Raw genomic sequence first — 21,030 nt, 5'->3', positions numbered from 1 at the left:
TATTTAATTTTGTCTGCTCTGGCCCACATACAATAGACCTAAACTGTCCAACACGGTAGCCAGTAGACACCTGTGGTTACTTAAATTTAAATTAAGATTAAAGTAAAAAATTTTGTCGATGTATTATAGGTACGCAGTAGCCACAGGTGCTCAGTGGTTACCATACTGGACAGCACAGACATGGAACATGTCCATCTTTGCAGAATGTTCTACTGGACAGCATTATTATAGTTAACAAATGACTAGATAGAGGACTCTAGCAAAACATTTACATACAAGAAGAGAATAGTGAGGGGGGAAAAAGTTTCCCAAACTAATAATGCTTTAGAAAACAGAGTGGGGAGCAGTTATTGGAAATTCTAATCTAATCAAACTTTAAAAGGCCAGTTAGGCTTTTGTTTTTCTTTATAGATGAAAACTTCGGTTTCTTTGTTATGGGGTGGGCCACACATTAGTAATAAGAAACAGAATTTCCGGAGGATGAGGCCCAGAAATCAGGATTTTAAAAAGATTCCCAGGTGATTCTAATGTGCAGCCAAGGTTGAGAAACACTGATCTAGAGCATTGCATGGACACTCCAGAAGAGTCACACCCTAGTAGCAAAGCTAAACAAGCTCAATAGTAGTAATTCTTAAAAGTTAGAGTATACCAGCCCTGGCCAGTGTGGCTCAGTTGGTTGAGTGTTGTCCTGTGCACCTGTGTTTTTGCAACTGGCTTATTCACCATAATGTCTTCAAGGTTCATCCTTGTTGTAGCATGTGTCATTCAGGTTGAATAATACCCCACTGTATGTATACACCACATTTTGTTTAACCATTCATCCACTCATGGACATGGGGGTTGATCTGGCTATCGTGAATAATGCTGCCATGAAACACGAATGTACAATTACCTCTTCCATTTCTCTGCAATCTTGAAATGATTATGGGAAATGTCAGAGAAGGCTATAAGTTGCAAATGGGAAGACTGATGGGCAGGAGCTAACATTCTGCCAAAGAATCCTGGTGAACTTCAGAGGAAGACAGCATGGCAGGAACAGCAGTCTTGGACATGTATAGATGAAAGATCAACCAGTGGGGACCCCTCTTGGCCTTACACCCTGCTTGGCTACAGTCACACAGAGAAGCACTGGCTTCTCATTTTATATTTCTAACTGTAAAACTAGGTACTATTAATCTACCCACTACCTGAGTGTGATAATGATTTATAAGCTAGTGTTAATAGGTGTATTTTTAAGATGAAAGACAAAGAGCAAACCATCTTATATTAAAATAAATTAAAGATAAAACTTGGCAGTGTAACCAGTGAATATGTTCAACTATAAACTTATCCTGCAGGCAATTCCTTTGTTGGCTTAATATTTCAAAAGCTTTCTTTTTTCAAGATCATTCTTGTCTGCCTAGCAGTAATACACACTGAAATTAAAACTAGCTGAAAACATTTAGCCAAGAGAGCTAGAAAGGCTTTTTTCCTTCAAAAAATAGTGTTGGTATGTATTTTTAAATCCTTTATACGACATTTTAGTTTTCCTTTTAAAGAGCAACATGGAAGTTAACAGTCTAAAAAAGAAAGAAAAACTCTGGTACTAAATGAAGAGAACCCTGAAAAACAACATTCCACCTCAGAATTCACTTTCAAAGCTATGTTCACACTGACGATGTGCACAAAGGTGTGATTTGTGTATGACTACATACAATAGTTGACATATAGAGTAAACTGAGGATTTCCCACAGTTTCTTTTATACTTTCCTTTTTAGTTTATATCATGAAAAAATAAAAATAAAAAAATTTAAAAAAGAGGAGTACTTGTTTATTTTTTTAATAAAAGTATTTTTTGGCACATTATAAGAAACAATACCTATTAACAGATTTTTTTTATCAAAAATTGTAGTATTTATCAACTTCCCAGCATCTAGCAAAATGTCCAGCACCTATCAGGTAGAAAAAAATATCAATGAATGAATGTGTAAAAGAACAAATGAGTGAACAAATCAATGAATTTGGTTATTCTGATGTGTCTGTGTATATTCATTTCATAGTACTATCTTCTAATAGCTGCCATATGATCACTTTGGTTTTGGTGCTAAGCAAAATGTGCCAAATATGTAAATAATGTTTTCTGGAAACAACATTACTATCCTTTCTAAACTCCTATATTAAGTACTTTGAATTTCAGAAAGATATTGCAGGAGTGAGTAGATAAGAATAAGCTCCTTGCAAAAACAACAGGCATCCTATATGATAAAAGGCTAATATGCAAATCAACCCAACAGTGGAACAACTGGTCACTATGATGTGCACTGACCACCAGGGGGCAGACACTCAACGCAGGAGCTGCCCCCTGGTGATCAGTGTGCTCCCACAGGAGGAGCACTGCTCAGCCAGAAGCCAGGCTCACAGCTGCTGAGTGCAGCAGCGGTGGCGGCAGTCGGGCATCCCTCGAGGGCTCCCAGATGGCGAGAGGGCACAGGCCAGGCTGAGGGACCCCACCCCCATCCCTGCTGAGTGCATGAACTTTGTGCACCAGGCCTCTAGTGTTTTGATAATAACAGATGATTCCTACTTCTCAATTTCTGGTCAAAGCGATTCTCTGCTTCTTAGCCAAGTGACAGAAAGATTGGTTATAAATAAATAGAGAACACACAACCAAAAAGGTCACACGGCAATCTTAAAAATCAACTAGCTTTAGTCTCTATCTGATGAATAAATTTTTTCTACTACCACAAGCCCAGAAGGATATTCAGCAGCACCCTGGAAAATTCACTACTTAATTCCAAATGCAGTCCATTCTACCTTCAGATACACTTCTAAGGATCACAGAACTCTTCTTTATATGGAGCCAAAATCTATCTCCATATAACATCTAACCACTGGTTGTCATTTTGCATTCTGGAGCCTCACCGTCTCATTCTAACCTCTCTTATATAGGGTTGCCCATCAAATATCAGATGATGGCTACTATCACCCCCTATAGGCTAACATCCTGTCTTTCTTTAACTTGCTTATATTTTTTAAAATCCCCTCGTTAGTTTAGCCATTTTCTTCTGGATGTGCCTGAAGCTTGTTCCTCAAAGTGTAATAATCTAATACGAAGTAGTCACTTAGAATAAAGCAGGACTCTCACCAACCCTACTCTAGACATTCTGTTAATGTAGCCTAAGATCATACTGTGTTTTTTTGGAAAGGAATATAACAAAGTTGTTCATATTAAATTTTAAGTTAACTTAAGGATGTTGTCTCTTTTCTTCCTACCCCTACATCTAAGCCATTTCTCCACTATTCTGTAATACATAGTATTATATATAATCCTATATAATACAAGCCTAATATGCTAAGTGTCTAACCGTTTGTTCAAACGTTCAACCAGTCGCTATGACATGCACTGACCACCAGAGGGCAGATGCTCCGACTGGTAGGTTAGCTTGCTGCTGGGGTCCAGGTGACAGGGACTGGGCGAGACAGGCTGGACACACCCTGGAGCCCTCCCACAGTCCCTCCCCGGACGGCCAACCTCCTGTGGTCCCTCCCCAGCCGGCCAGCCCCAATTGGCCCCAACTGGGACTGGGTGAGATGGGCCAGCCACGCCCTGGAGCCCTCCCGCGCAGTCCCTCCCTGGCCCCAATCGTGCATGGGTGGGGTCCCTTGGCCTGGCCTGCACCCTCTCGCAATCCAGGACCCCTCGGGGGATGTCCTCAGGCCAGGCAGAGGGACCCCACCGTGCACAAATACATGCACCGGGCCTCTAGTAATATATAAACTTGTTCTCAATAAATTTTATCTTCTTGGTCAAGTCCATCATTCTAGTATGTTTAAGCCTTTTTTGATTCCTGTATCCATCACCTAATAATTTTAGCCATCCTTCCCCAATTGTGTATTATCTACAAATTTGATCAATGTGCCAGCTATATTTTCTTTTAACTCTTTGTTTACGTAACATAAAGCTGAAGACTGATTCCTAATTCCTGTGGCATCCCAGAATCTTCCTTCCAGGTTAACACTTTTTCTCTTAAACACTCTTTTAGATGGTTGTTAAACCAGTTACATATCAACATAACTATATTATCATATCACATCATTCTTGTTCATTTTACCCTCAATTATATCATGGCAGACCATGCCAAAAAGCTGCATAAAATTAAGACACTTATATTGTGTGATTAATAGTCTAATAACCCTCCAAAGAAGAATTAAATTAGGTTAATCTATAATAACATTTTTTTTTTGTAAACTCAAGCTGGCGCCTAGGGATCAACATATTTCCTTCTGAGTACTGAATAACCATCTGCTAAATCATCTAACCTGAAATTTTACTAAAGATTCACCAGGGTAGGGAACAAGAAAGAGAATCTACAGAAGCTGTTACCTCAGGCTCAGTGATCTGTTCTCTTTTCTCCCCTCATCCTCCTGCCTGAAGCTCTATGTCAAAGGATCCTGACCAAGCTGCAGACATAGGCAGAGGGGAAAAACACCAACAATGGGTTTCCCATGTTTAAGTGCAGTGCCCACCCAGCTCCTATTCCCAAATGCCTTTCCCATGTTCTTTATACCAATAAAGAGGAGCAATTATTATCCACTGTTTGTTAATTACCTTGAAATGGTTTATATTAAGGCTTCACCTTTCCATTCTCTCTAAAAAGAAACAAATGCTAAAATCTTAACACGACATAGTCTGTGAGCAAGAAAGAGAATGGCTTGAGATGCAGCTGTACGATAATACCTTACAGGCTTCGCTTTCCAACCTGTCACCTAGTTACTACCAATTATATGTATGTATAGGCTTTAGCTTTTAAAAAATCCCAAAGTGCTTACTATGATTCTTCAGTTAAAAAAAAACCCAAAACAATAAAATTCAAATGTAAGTACCAATGCTTAGTTTTTAGGCAGTAAATAATCATACTCAATAATTGTGGAATCCACAGGCCGATGCTCTATCCACTGAGCCAAACTGGCTAGGGATGCTTATCTATTTTTAAACACTATAAAAAGAACAACAGGGAGATTAAAAATTGCAGCAGAGAAAGTGGATGCTGCATGGACCACTCCCAGGAATAAACTGGAATTACAGCTAAAATACAGAAGAACTTTCTAAATAATCAAAGGAAGACTCGCAGGAGAGAACCCTGATACCCGAGGACTGAAAGTGGAGACCGCATCAGTAGTAGGAGGAGCAGAGGTGTGAAAGAGCTGGCCAGGAGCCCACAGACAACAACTGAAGTCCCAGAGAGATATCTCAGCTGTGGGTGATTGCCACTGAGAACTCATCTGATATTTGATGGGCAGAGAGCACCAGAACTGAGAAGGGTATCCACATAACATCTGGCTGTGAAAAGCAGCAGGGTTGCTATCTGCCAGGCAGCGATGGCTGGGAATTCAGGCACTCTCTTAAAGGGTCAACGCACAAAATTCCCAGTGGAGCCACCCACCTTGTGCTCCAGCAGAGGAGAGGCAGAGTGGACTGGAGCTGTGTAAGCAGAAGCCAGGATTGGGGACTCAGGGGTTAGAGCTCAGAATGCAGACACCCTTGGTTTCCTATATTGTGTTATTCCCTCATGCAGCAGAGGACATCTTTCCCACATAGACATTTGCTATATAGGTGGCCTTGCCTGGGGGAAAGATGGTTGGCCCACCCTATTGGAAAACACCTTCCCTGAGGCCACTTAAGAAACTAAAAATAACAATTAGCCTCCAGGCAAAAGCAACTGCTCCACCTGTTGAAAAAAATCTCGATACACCTGAGAACAGTTGCCTGAGGGCAATTTAAGTCGGAATCCTATCAGTCTATAGGCAGAGGTAGTGTCTGGAGGCTTTGAGTCTTTGCCTGATCTAATTAGTCAGAAACAGCATTTGACACTGTCCTGCACTAGAGATTGAGAGGCATGGCAGATCTACCTAATACATAGTCACAAACCCAAACAGGCAGCCAAAATGAGAAGACAAAGAAATTCCCTAAATGAAAGAACAGAGAATTCTCCAGAAGAGATAAATGAAGGAGAGATAAGAAATGTATCTGAAACAGAGTTCAGAGAAATGATGGTAAAGATGCTCAATAGCATGAGAAAAGATATAGTAACTATGAAAACATAAATAAAGAATGACATAGCACAAATAAAGAACACATTGGAAGGAATACACAGCAGATTAGGGGAAGCTGAGCATCGAATCAGTGAATTAGAAGACATATTTGAAAAAATCACTAATTCAGAGAACCAAAAAGAAAAAACAATTAAAAAACAGGAGGACAGCTTAAGGGAGCTATGGGACAATGTGAAACAATATTAGAGTAGCAGGTGTGTCAGAAAAGGCAGAAAGGGAGGAAGGGATAGAGAATGTGGTTGAAGAAATAATGGCAGAAAACTTCCCTAACCTGATCAATGAAAAAGTCACATAAGTTCAAGAGGCACATAGAACCCCAAGCAAGAAGAACCCAAACAGGCCCACACCCAGACACATAATAATTAAAATGCCAAAAATTAAATACAAAGAGAGAATTTAAAGGCAGCAAGAGAAAAGCGAACTATAACCTACAAAGGAGCTCCCGTAAGGCTGACACCTGAAGTACTCAAGGTAATAGAAAGCAAGGATCTGAAACCAAAATTACTAGATCCAGTAAGGCTATCATTCAAAATAGATGGTCAAATAAAGAGCTTCCTGCACAAAAAAAGGCTAACGGAGTACATCACCACCGAGCCAACATTACAAGAAAAAGCTAAAGAGACTGCTGTAATGAGAAAAAGAAACAGAGAGAGAAACCTAGGCATACAGAATTAACAAGGCAATATATAAGTATCTCTCAATAATAACCCTAAATGTAAATGAATTAAGTGCTCCAATCAAAAGGCATAGGGTAACTGAATGGATGCAAAAACATGACCCAACTATATGCTGTCTACAAGAGACCTACCTCAGAACAAAAGACACACACAGAGTAAAGGGATGGAAAAGAAATAAAAGCTGGAGTAGCAATACTCATATCCGACAAAATAGACTTCAAAATGAAGACCATCACAAGAGACAACAAAGGTCACTACATAATACTAAAGGGAACGATCCAACAAGAGGATATAACTCTGGTAAACATATATGCACCCAATATATGAGCACCTAAATATATAATAAAACTTCTAAAGGACTTTAACAGAGAGATAGATAATAATAAAATCATAGTAGGGGACTTTAACACCCTACTGACTTCACTAGATAGGTCTTCCAAACAAAAATAAGGAAACAGTGACTCTAAAGGACACACTAGATCAGATGGATTTAATTGACATTTATAGAATATTTCACCCTAAAGCAGCAGAATAGACATTCTTCTCAAGTGCACATGGATCATTCACAAAGATAGACCACATGTTAGGACACAAAACAAGTATCTACAAGCTCAAGAAGACTGAAATCATATCAAGCATCTTCTCAGATCGCAGTAGAATGAAACTGGAAATCAACTACAGTAAAACACCCCAAAACATTCAAACACATGGAGGCTAAATAGCATGTTATTAAACAATGAATGGGTTACCAACAAGATCAACAAAAAAATCAAAAACTTCCTGGAAACAAATGAAAATGAACACACAACAATCCCAAATCTCTGGGACACAGCAAAAGCAATCCTGAGAGGGAAGTTCATAGCACTACAGGCACACATCAAAAAACAAGAAAAATTAGCAATAAACTATTTAATCTTACAACTTAAAGAACTAGAAAGAGAACCAGAAAAGCCCAGAGTAAGTAGAAGGAAGGAAGTAATAAAGATTAAAACAGAAATAAATAACATAGAGACCCAAAAAAAATTAATGAAACCAAGAGTTGGTTCTTTGAAAGGATACACAAAATTGATGAACCATTAGCCAGACTCATCAAGAAACAAAGAGAGAGGACCCAAATAAATAAAATCAGAAGCAAAAGAGGAGAAGTAACCACTGACACCACAGAAATACAAAGGATTGTAAGAAAATACTATGAACAACTATATGACAACAAGCTGGACAATGTGGATAAAATAGACAAATTCCTAGAAAAATACAATCTCCCAAAACTGAAACAGGAAGAATCAGAAAACCTAAATAGGCCAATAACAACTGATGAAATACAACCAGTAATAAAAAAATAAAAACTGCCAGCAAACGAACGCCTAGGTCCAGACGGCTTCACAGGGGAGTTTTACCAAACATTCAAAGAAGAACTAACACCTATACTTCTCAAACTATTTCAAAAAATCCAAGAGGAAGGAACACTTCCAAACTCTTTTTATGAGGCCAGCATTATCCTAATTCCAAAACCAGATAAAGACACTACGAAGAGAATTACAGGCCAATATCCCTGATGGACATAGATGCTAAAATCCGCAACAAAATATTAGCAAATTGGATCGAGCAATATATTAAAAACATCATACACCATGACCACGTGGGATTTATTCCAGGGATGCAAGGCTGGTACAATATTCACAAATCAATAAACGTGATACATCACATAAACAAAATGAAAGACAAAAATCATATGATCATATCAATAGACACAGAAAAAGCATTCGACAAAATCCAACACCCATTTTTAATAAAAAGTCTCAGCAAAATGGGAATAGAGGGAGCATATCTCAACATAATAAAGGCCATATATGACAAACCTACAGCGAACATCAGACTCAATGGACAAAAACTAAAAGCATTTCCCCTAAGAACAGGAACAAGACAGTGATGTCCGCTTTCACCACTCTTATTCAACATAGTACTGGAAGTCCTAGCCACAGCAATCAGATAAGAAGAAATAAAAGGCATCCAAATTAGAAAGGAGGAAGTAAAACTCTCATTGTTCGCAGATGACATGATATTGTACAAAGAAAACCCTAAAGACTCCACCAAAAAACTACCAGATTTAATTAATGAATTTGGCAATGTAGCAGGATACAAAATCAATACCCAAACATCAGTGGCTTTTTTGTACACCAATAATAAATTCTCAGAAAGAGAAACTAAACAAACAATCCCATTTACCATTGCAACAAAAAAAGTAAAAAATTTAGGAATAAACTTAACCAGGGAGGCAAAACACCTGTACTCGGAAAACTACAGGCCGTTGAAAAAAGAGATAGAAAAAGATATAAACAAGTGGAACATACCGTGTTCATGGATTGGTAGAATCAACATCATTAAAATGTCCATACTACCCAAGGCAATCTACAGATTCAATGCAATCTCTATTAAAAAACCAACAGCATATTTCACAGAATACTCCAAAAACTTATATGGAATCAAAAAAGATCCCGAATAGCTGCAGCAATCTTGAGAAAGAAAAACCAAGTTGGAGGAAACACAATACCAGATTTCAGGTTATACTACAAAGCCACTGTAATCAAAACAGCCTGGTATTGGCACAAGAACAGGCATATAGATCAATGGAACAGAACAGAGACCCCAGAAATCAACCCAAGCTATTATGCTCAATTAATATTTGTCAAAGTAGGCAAGAGCATATAATGGAGTCAAGAGAGTCTCTCCAATAAATGGTGTTGGAAAAATTGGAAAGATATATGCAAAAAAAAAAAAATGAAACTACACTTCCAACTTACACCATACACAAGAATAAACACAAAATGGATAAAAGACTTAAATGTAAGTCGTGAAACCATAAAAATCCTAGAAGAAACCATAGGCAGCAAAATCTCAGACATCTCTCATAGCAAGCAATATGTTTACAGATACATCTCCTAAGGCGGAGAAAATAAACAAATGGGACTACATCAAAATAAAAAGCTTCTGCACAGCAAAAGAAACCATCAACAAAACAAAAAGGAAGCCCACTGTATTGGAGAACATATTTGGCAATGACACATCTGATAAAGGGTTAATATCCAAAATATATAAGGAACTCATACAACTTAACAAAAAGAAGATAAACAATCCAATTAAAATATGGGCAAAGGACCTAAATAGACACTTCTCCAAAGAGGACATATAGATGGCCAAGAGACATATGAAAAAATGCTCAAAGTCATTGATCATCAGAGAAATGCAAATTAGAACAACATTGAAGTATCACCTCACACCTGTCAGAATGGCTACCATCAACAAATCAACAAATGATAAGGGCTGGCAAGAATGTGGAGAAAAGGGAAACCTAGTACACTGCTGGTGGGAATGCAGACTGGTACAACCATTATGGAAAACAGTATGAAGTTTCCTCAAAAAATTAAATATGGAACTGCCATTTGACCCAATGATCCCACTTCTAGGAATATATCCTAAGAAACCTGAAACACCATTCAGAAAGAATGTATGCACCCCTATGCTCATAGCAGCACAATTTACAATAGCTAAGATCTGGAAACAGCCCAAGTACCCATCAGTAGATGAGTGGATAAAAAAGCTGTGGTACATTTATACCATGAAATACTATGCAGCAATGAAAAAGAAAAATCTCTTACCCTTTGAGACAGCATGGAGGGACCTGGAGAGTATAATGCTAAGTGAAATAAGTCAGTCAGAGAAAGACAAGTATCACATGATCGAACTCATATATGGAATCTAAGTAACAAAATAAACTGATGAACAGAGTGGATCCAGAGACATGGAAGCATAGAACAGAGTGCAGAATCTCAGAGGGAAGGCGGGGGAGGGTGTATGGGTGGGAGGTAATCAACCAAAGACCTTGTATGCATTTAGGCATAACCCATGGACACAGACAATAGGGTGGTGAAGTAATGGGGGGATGGGAGGGTTGGAGGGGATCAATGGGGGAAGAAGGGGACATATGTAATACTTTAAACAATAAAGAATTATTTTAAAAAAGAATAATAATTGTGTGTGACAGATGAGAATTTAAAGTAATGAATCTTAGAGCCAATAGAAGGAAAAAAAATACAACTAATTTATGCTACAAAGATAACTCTAGCATTGGTTAAGAAGCTTCATAACTTCAAATATTAATTCAGTCTTTTAAGTTTTTCAGGTTTATGGATGAAAAATGCTTCTGATATTGCAATTCACTTAAATATTTAAGTTTCTACGATGGATCTATCACTATACATGTTCCTAGAAGGTCCTACCCTTAGTTAGGAAGTGGTGTCTTGCAATAGAAGCCATCTTAGCAAGTAAAGAACTGGTTATCTGACAAAATAAACAAAATCCAGAATAAAAATACATGGAATATTATACTCTCTAATGATATGTTCTAAGTAAGACACTCGAGGCTCGTTGATTAGAGCATCGTCCGATACACCAAGGTTGTGGGTTGTGGGTTTAATCTCTGGTCAGGGCACATACAAGCAGCAACCAATGAATGCATAAATAAGTGGAACAACAAATCAATGTTTCTCTCTCTCTCATCAATAAACAAATAAAATAGCCGCTGAACTTAAAGGATTTTGTTTGTTTATTCATTATTGCTTTTGCTTTTTGCCTAATTGTCCCATTAGGAAAACTGGCAAAATTGATTTAAATGGTGTTAAAAGTCAAATCACTATATCTGGCTACCATTCAAAAAGAAAAACTTATTTTTGTAATTTCCTCTGAGAATTACAATCAGTTCAAATTCTCAAGGACATTTCATAGGTGGGGCATATATTTGAGAAGAATCCAGAGCTTGGCATGTAACTGCAAGCAAAGCAGGTAATTTCAAGGAAAGGCATCATATCCCCAAGGCTAAGGTGATGGCATAATACAGAAAATTCCAAATGAAAGTTCTCTCTACAGTTGTAGCCTTATAGTGGGGTTGCCACCAACCCCACTGCCTCTTCCCAGCAATGAAAAAGTTATTGTGCTTTTATAAAAAGTACCTCATTTCATATCAAAATGCAAGGTCAAAAGCCAGTAACTCATGTAATATTTTTTAAAACATCTTTCTTTTAAAAAAAAATGTGTCAGGAATTTCTATTGTATTCTGAACTATGTTTGTCATGACTTTTAAAGAAGAGTAGAATCATAGAATTTCAGAGTTGAAACCTGTGATAACATTTAGTCTAAAGCTTTCATTTTTCAAAGCTCCTGAGAACATAAGAGATTTACCTGAAGTCAAGCAGCCAGTTACCAGAATTAATAACCACATATAATTCTGTCACCTCTGTAAAATAAGACACTAGGTCCAACAGAACACACTGATAATATCTACTATACACGAAGCATGCTTTTCCTGGCAGCCAACTACTTCACATTTGAAGTGTCTACTAATTCAGAAATCAAGTCATTTCCACATAAACAAAATGAAAACCTCTCTCTGCAAACTACAGAAAAACGGGTGCTGAAGTTATATGGTACAAACTGCATTTTACAAACCACAGTATAATAATCTAAGTGTATAGTAATCAAATGTCATCACATATAATTAAAGATAAACTCAACATGTCAAAACAGAAGATCAAAGCACTTTTAACACTGCAGGGGCCATCACGTTCCATGGCCCGTTCCTTGATCATGCCTGTAATTCACACAATTCAGTGAATCACAGTGCCTCTGCCTGCTGCAGTAGAAACAAACCTCAAAAAACTTTTTTTTTAATTGACAAACATACGAAATATGCTCAAATCATGTCTGTGAAAAGATTAGTGCATCACCACTTTTCTATTAAACATGATCCTGAAAAAAATAGATAAGATGTTTTTCATTCTCAAAATCAGATTCTGATCTAAGCATACATTTTTGAGTTACAGGAAGTGTTCTTGGCTTAATACTGTGGCAAGGAAATAAATCATTTAATAACCTGGTATTTCCTGTTTATTGGTTTTTCTTTGTTTGTTTGCTTTGTATTGTTTTGTTTTTAAGACCTTCCAAGGCAATGAAACACTACCTATTACCTGAACAATTCAATAAGAAAGAAGCAAGGATAGTATCATTTGGCATTGTATAAAAAACTCCCACTTCGGTTATTTTATTCCTTTAAACTTTGGCTGAACCACACTGACTGTTATTTCACTGAGGAAGCGATTGCCAAGTTATCCACAGGCACATACACAGAGACAAACCACAGTATGGAGAATGTCAGCCGTTACTCCTAAGAGTATCTTCACGGCAGTGTGTGCTGAGTAATGTGGAGCTATTCAGTAAGCTCAGATAAATGTAGAGTTAGACTAGGCCTTCAGAGATAAGTAATCACCTGGGATAATAACTGCCTCCAAATGAGCTATGAAAGTCAATACTAAGAAAACCAGTATATTAAATGCTCTTCATCAAAACAAGAGAAAATGATGTAATATAAGTTCCTGAAATCCTAATCCTAAATAACAAATTCAAGCTTACTCTGGATCTTTACAAATAAGTCATGGGTTTCAGAGCCTCTAAAATGCTCTTTTCAGATGCTGACTTCAAAATTAAAAACTTCTGACTTGTGCTTGTCCCTAAAACTTTGGATAAGTCACTTTCTTATAACTTTGCTTAGATGATAATGAAAGAATAATTATGGATAATAAAAGACCTTTTCTTGACAACCTTACATATTTCCAATCTCGTGAGACATATTTTTGAAGTCTAAGATATTTCATGCTAACTTCAGTGCCCACTGAAATACCAGGTCAGATGCAAATGCTATTTGGAATTCTGTTTATGGAAAAGAGTTCTAATACTATTGCTAAGGGTTTTCTTAGTGGAATGATGAAAACAACACAGGTCAATTAGTACAGGATTCATAGTGTTCTGAGCATGCCCCATATTACATTACACTCTGCAGTAGCCAATTTCCTTCAAGTCTCTGAAGAAAAACATAATGCTTCTATTGTTACCATAGCATTTTTTTGACATCCTTAATTACTGAGACTTAATTAATCTGATACATTTTTCTCTGTATGTTTTAAAGCATCCTTTTAACCTAGAATAGGTAAGAACTTTTGGCTTATGAATATGTTTAATTTTTGTTAAAGGCAAAGTTTATATGTGCTTGAAAGCATGAAGAACAAAAATGAACAAGAGGAGTCATTTCTGTCTCCAAGGAACTTATAGTCTAGTTTGGAAAAGAAGACTTACACATAAGCACATAGCATATGTATGCACACATACAGAGATTTAAACTACAACAAAGCGGGGGAGATCAAGTATAGTGGAAATAGTTAGGCAAACCCAAATGAGGCATTCCACAAAATTAAGGACCTGTACTCTTCAAAAATGTCAATGTCATACAAGATAAGCTAAGAAGTTGCTCTAGAAAACTAGAAACATGACTAAAAAAAAAAAAATCATATATCCCCAATTACCCATAAAGGTCATACTGGGATAATAGCTAAAATTTTAATTAGAGCCATATACTAGATAATAATACAGTACAGAAATTGATCAATATACTGTGGTTATGTAAAACAGTGTCATTATTCTTAATGGACACTTTGCTGAAGTATTTAGGGTGAATGGTCACAACCTCTGTAATTTACTAGCAAATGGTTCTGAACAAATGTATAATGAGATGTATATATATGTATGTTTGAGAAAAAAAGAGGAAATGTAACTCAATGTTAACAGTAGATAAAACTATGTGAATGTCATATGGGAGTTCATTATACCAGATATATATATTAGACTCCATTCTAACATACACTTGAAAAGAAAAGAACACACATACAACAATTTTTTAAAATCTTCAATAAATCAACATAAATGTAATAGAGTAGGAGTGTGGTTGAAAAATACTGTGGAAAAACAGGGCCAAATGAGATTATCACAAAGACTCCTTACACGAAATTATAAATCAGGTTTTGAGAGAAATATTAGTGAGATTACGATAAATGAGATCAGTTGATGGGAGAAGGCATAATGTTGTTTAAGAAAGATTATCTTATAGCAGCAGCAGGACAGGTTAAAAGGGAGAATGACTGATGTTAGGGAGATCAAGGAGAAGACTATTGCTGTAATCTAGGCATGAGGTGTTGGGGGCCCAGACCAGAGTCGTGGCTGTTGAAACAAATGCCTTGAGATACCCAAAGAATCTGAAAGCAAAAGCAGTTAGTATTTAAAATGTTCAGATCTGTTAGAAATCAGAGTTAAATGCTATATGCTAACTGTATTTAAGTATTTTCCAATCATATATGAGTCAGTTGCATTTTTAACAATTTACTTCTGTGGGGCAAAAACAACACTGCACACTCATGTTGAACTGGGAGGTCCCAAGGCTGCAGCGCTGTTTACAGTGAGCTCGGAGGGGCTGCCACTGCCAACCCTGCCCAGGCTGCAGCTTCATGTTTATAAGACAGCGTGTCAGTAAAGTACATTTTTCTTTCTTTTTTTTCTCCTTCAGTAAAATGAGTAAGCTAACTTTTAGCATATGGAAGCATTTTCATATGGCAAGTCCTGGTGGGGGTGGGATAATTTGCAAATGCCATCAAACAAAATATGTACTTTCAAATGAGGCTGATTAGACAAGATTTCATGTGGCAAAAGCTGTGTGCAATAAGTTACTTCCTTTTTTCAAGAAGGGAATATTCAAATTTGCATCAAATGCAGCAGAGTGATCAAGGAAGATGGAACTAAGCAAAAACCAGGAGATTTGGTTTTAAGAATATCATTGAAGATTTTCAGAAAAGTATCTTATTTGTGTGTTGAGGACTGAAATACAAACACATTTATTTAGTTGTGTTTTTTTAATAATGTGCTGACTTTATGAATACATTTAAAAGGATAAACAGTCCTTTCAATGCAGAGGAAAAGAACAGACATTGCTCTAGCACAAAGTATTTAGTTTTTATTTTAAACTCATTTAGAAACTTTAAAGGGTGGCAACAAGACCAAGATGGACTAGAATGCTTTGAGGTTGACATCACACTGCTGCTCCCTGACACTTTTTCATGTTTGTCTCTGTCCCTCCCTGCCTCACTCTCTCCTCCAACTTCTTAACCACTTTTACCTTTAAATATAGCTGGAGATTGCTCACTGGGTAGATAAGTGGAGCATATGTGGAGAAGTACAGGATGAATAAAGAAGAAAACTAAACCTGGCCGGCATGGCTCAGTGGTTGAGCATCAGCCTATGAACCAGGAGGTCACGGTTCAATTCCCGGTCAGGTCACATGCCCAGGTTGCAGGCTCAATCCCCAGTGTAGGGCATGCAGTAGGCAGCTGATTAATGATTCTCTTTCATCATTGATGTTTCATTCTCTACCTCTCCCTCTCCCTCTCCCTTCCTCTCTGAAATCAATAAAAATATGTTTAAGAGAAGGAGAAGAAGAAAAAAGAAGAAGGAGAAGGAGAAGGAGAAGAAGAAGAAGAAGAAGAAGAGGAAGAGGAGGAGGAGGAGGAGGAGGAGGAGGAGGAGGAGGAGGAGGAGGAGGAGGAGGAGAAAGAAGACTCAGATGTAATAGAGTTATTACCATCAGATTGGCTATTATGAGGAGGCCCCCAAGTGCAGGGGTTCTAGAGGAAGGAACTGCAGAGGCAGGATGTATGAATTGAAGTGATCTGGGCAGTAACCACGTAAATTCACAACTGATATTCTATATCTTCTCCAAGCTACATGTCCAGAAGTCATTACTGTAAGGATAAAAGGCAAGAATCAAGAGCTTTAGCCTTTTCAATTTCCCTTAATTTCTCTACTTCTAATATTCCAGTGCTAAAGTTGGGACTCTTGACTGAAACATCTGATATTATAAATAACCCTAAAATACAAACCTAACAAGAATTACAGATGGCTGTAATGAAAATTTGAATGTTCCTCTTTCTAACTATAACCAAATACCCTACCTGTGGCTTTAGGAGGGGGATAATGAAGAAAGGAAGATAGAGAAAGAGAGAAAACAGAGAAGTTTTAAGCAGATACAAAGTAATATTAATAGAAACTAATAATGTGAATAGTGTTCCATCTCAGCAAAAGCACTGAACTAAAGTTAACGTTACCAAAAGAACCTAGGCTTTAGCTCCCACTGGCTCTTGGGCCTCATTCTCCAGAGCTGGTACAAAATACACAGAGAATATTATAGAACACAATTAACCCCAACATTATTTTCAGACTGTATGTGTACTTGCATTTTTATTATTATTACCTGCCTTTAACTTTTCTAGATGAATGAGAAGATGCTGACACAAAATTTTAATTACTGCCCTTTCTTTGTGAATTGAATCCATGAAAGTTTCAAGAGAGAGAAGATAAAAGTACATTCCTTGTTCCACTTATCTGTGCCAAAGGGCTTGGCCAGACCCAGAGCTGAGGCAGGCTAGGGATCAGAGACCTTGAATTGCTTGCTACTTAATACCTGTTCTGCTCCAGGCTACACTGAAGCGTTAGCTTTGATAGTTCAAGGCTAAAAGCCAGTTTTGATAGTTGGCCAGAGGGAACATTTTTAAAAATTAATCTCTTTATACAGCAATACTTCTTCATGAAGATGAAGTGTAGTTCCAAACTATCCTAAGTCCAAGTTTATCCTCATTTATGGCTCTGGGAGTTAAAATTCATCCAGCAGCACCACAAAGAGAATTTTTTACAGCTGAGTCAAGTTTTCTAATTTTCAATCAATCAACCAACATGTACTTAAAGGGCTCAGTATAATAGACACATAAGTGAAAGGATTTTGCTCTGAGATAATTGAAATTCTGGTTGAGAATGGAAATTAACTCAAGCTAAAGATAAAGAAATACACTGTTTGATATTGAGCATTAGTATAAAAGAAATTCAAAGAATAAAAATTAGACTGAGCCAGGAAAGTTCAAAATGGCTTTGAAAGGGCCTGGACGGCGTGGTTCAGTGGTTAAGTGTCGACCTATGAACCAAGAGGTCATGGTTAGATTCTAGGTCAGGGCATATGCCTGAGTTTCAGGCTCAATCCCCAGTGGGGGGTGTAAAGGGGGCAGCTGATCAATGATTCTCTCTGATCATTGATGTTTCTATCTCCCTCTCCCTTACTCTCAAATCAATAAAAACATATTTTTTAAAAAAGTTGAAAGGAACGTAACAAGATATGAGCTAAGAGACAGAATAGTAATATATAAAAAAACAAAAACAAAAACAACCAAGGAGAGTAAGCATTATAGGTGAGGGACAAAATTAATAATGAAGTCAAGAAGTAAGACTGAACATAGTATTAGGGATGGGGACAGGGATTGGTATAAGGTATAAGGAATCAGTTTAAGTAAAGTATGTGTTTGTTAAGAAACATGGTTGAATAAATAGGTATATGGAATGCTTTGAATGCCAAGAAGACCAATATAAACTTAAAGATTAGGCCAATGAGAGTCACAATTGGTCATGTTTAGGGAAGCAGCAGCATGAATTTCTTTAGAGAGAGTGGTTTAACAGCAGCATGGGGTAAAGATTGGAAGCCACAAAGAAGTTGGTGGAGCCATTTAGGAGTGAAGTGATGAGAACCTCAACTAGAATAATAGCATCCATTTATGAAGCATTCAACACTATCTACTGAATGCTGAAATGTTTATCACGTGAATGTGAATAAGACAGATAGGGTAATCAAAAGACTTGTGTGCATGCATATAAGCATAACCACTGAAACCAGACAGTAGAGGGGTGAGGGCCTGTGCTGAGGGGTGGGAGTGGCTGGGTAGAGGTCAATGGGGGAAGAAAGGAGACATATGTAATGCTTTAAACAATAAAAAATTTTTTTAAAAAGAATTTAAATTTTTTTAAAACACTAAAAAAAAGATAGAGTATTACTGGCCCACAGAAACTGTGAGATAATAAATATTCATTATTAAAAGACTCTAAATTTTAAAGTAATTTGTTATAGCAATGGATAACTAACACAGAGGTGAAGCCAGCAAAGGGAACACCAAGTAAGGTTAGAAAAGCAACAGAGGAATCAAAAAACACACTGCCATTGAAAACCCGGGAGAAGTTTCAAGTAGTAGAAAGGTAGACAGTCAAGGTCAGATATAAAAGAGAAATACAGGATGATGTAAACTTGAAAAAATGTTATTGAACTTGGTATAGTTCAAAATTAATTAAAATGAAATAATGTAAAAGAAAGTGCTTCGAATGATCATGTTGTTACTTTCCTCCTTAAGTAGAGAATGGTAGGGAAGTAGTGTAGACAGCGACAGATACCATAAATTTAAACAATTTATATTCCTAAGTCTATGGATCAACTAGCAACTGATTAAATGGCTAGTGAAAAGTATGTCACATGTATAGTAGTATGTATTTTTTTAAAAAATACACTTGTTTTGATCTAATATCCTAACTTTAATCCTATATTCTCCCCATAACAAAATATGAATCTTTGAATTTATTCAAACCTCTATCACTCACCATATGGTGCTAGAAATTATTATTTACATGCTTGCCATCCCTATTACAGGTAGGTTCCTCCAAAGTAGGGACCTGTAACTTACTCATCTTTGAAGGCTCAGTACCTAGAACAATACCTAACCCACAGCAGCTGTTCAGTTGCTAATAGAAAATTACTGAATGTAGTAGAAAAACAATGTCTTTCCAAACATATTCATAGGTCACTTTTGAGGAATTAAGATTTTTCTTCCATTTCTCTTTGTTACATAGTATTGCTTCACTATATTCTCTACTTAGCAACTGTCCACCTTAGAAAATTAGTTGAGGTCCTTCTATCACATGTTCTCTTCTGCATTGACATTCTGCATATTTCACTTCTAATATTATAGACACTTAAATGTCCTTTTCCTATTCATTAGTAATATGCAATGAATTAAACTAAGTATTTGCTCAAAAGATCAATCTCCAGAAAAAAATAAAAGTATTAACTAAAGACAAATGGGAGATGAGTGAAGGATGTACTATCAATTGTTAGACACCAATCATGTAAGTGATTCCTGTATCTGCTTTTGCATGAATCCCTTGGGTTTCAATTTCTTCATTTCTGCAAGTTCAGACTCAACCCTAACTCAATTCTAACTGAATTATATTGAACTGAACAATATTTTTTTCATGTCTTTCTTCCCAGATCATTCCAAGTTTTGGTTTAGGATGTCAAAATATTTGAGTATATCAAAATCTAAAATTTGGTATTTCCTTGCCCTCAAATTCATAATTGCCTGAATAAAGTAGTTAGGAGGTTATTTTTTAGGAAAAACTTAAGTAGAAGCAGAAGAAATAAGAAAATAAGGTAAAGTTATAAAAATATTTTTAAATTAACATTTAAAGTACACATTAGATGTTTAATTTTTTAAAAGCCTATTTAAAGAACAAACCAACTAAATTTCTAGTTTTTAAAAAGGTCCTGATACACCAAATTAATCTATAACTTTGCCCATTAAAATAGAAATAGACTACTACTAACCTTAAGGAGTTATAATCAGGACAAATTCTTACATTGAAAATGTTTGTGGGCATTCACACAGAACAGCTGCCACCCAGGATGGCTAAAATAACACAAATTAGATGTAATTGAGTTAAAGGACCACACCAGGTTTGTAATTCAATTTGTTCTATGCGGTTTAGGTTTGGGTTTATTTTTCCCCTCCAGCAAACCACGGTTTAAAAACCTCATCAAATGGGAAGTATAAAGAAATAGGACTATACATTGCAAATATTTAGCACGAACAATTTACATAAAATCTACTGTAACATTTTAGACGTTGATTTTCTTTTAAACCTGAATACAAAAGGCACTTATTTAAGCTTCCTTTGAGGGTCCTACTCACTAAAACTTCTTACTGTCCATTTTTCACTCTACCATCATGTATCCTAGCTGTAAGGTGAGTTTGGTTTTGAGCTAGTTTCCTAACTTTGTATACTTTTTACCTACAGGTAAAGTGTAAATTCCAGGTTAGAGTCAATGCCATTTACAGAGCTCAGTTCAAAATCTTTAGGGACATTAATATGAGTCAAGGGTAACACCAGAATTTTACCACAGCGAACTTTTCAGCAGCCTCAGATATAGTTGATTAAGCACTGCTGATAGATGTGGCTAATTACACTGTCATCACTGTGTTGATAATTTTGATTTCTATGGGTCTAACCAGCATAGACCTATCCCTAAAAGAATGTTTAGATAAGATGTCCTGAAACTGACCAAACCCAAACCCTTGATGGGAATCCACTCATACAAGGCAATTTGATCACTGAGGGATATTTAAGGAAAAGAGTTCGGCTTAGAAATCTGTTGCCTCTCACTGTGCCCTTTCTAATAGAAGTCATG

At 36.8% G+C, this 21,030-nt stretch overlaps 1 protein-coding gene and 1 non-coding gene across 2 annotated transcripts in view; both read right to left on the bottom strand.

Moving 5' to 3' along the window:
* The window catches only part of RAD51B (RAD51 paralog B), a 599,650-nt gene that overhangs the window by 490,774 nt on the left and 87,846 nt on the right, over window positions 1-21,030 (bottom strand). The gene's annotated exons all lie outside the window — the stretch shown is intronic.
* On the bottom strand, window positions 15,561-15,668 carry LOC111826503. Its single transcript, XR_002829845.1, has one exon. It is a non-coding gene; the product is annotated as a small nucleolar RNA SNORA22 (small nucleolar RNA).

This window comes from Myotis lucifugus, unplaced genomic scaffold, assembly GCF_000147115.1.
Source record: "Myotis lucifugus unplaced genomic scaffold, Myoluc2.0 scaffold_85, whole genome shotgun sequence".
Classification (NCBI taxonomy): Eukaryota; Metazoa; Chordata; class Mammalia; order Chiroptera; family Vespertilionidae; genus Myotis; species Myotis lucifugus.
Note: the sequence above shows the minus strand (reverse complement) of the source record. Positions and strands in the feature narration are given on the sequence as shown.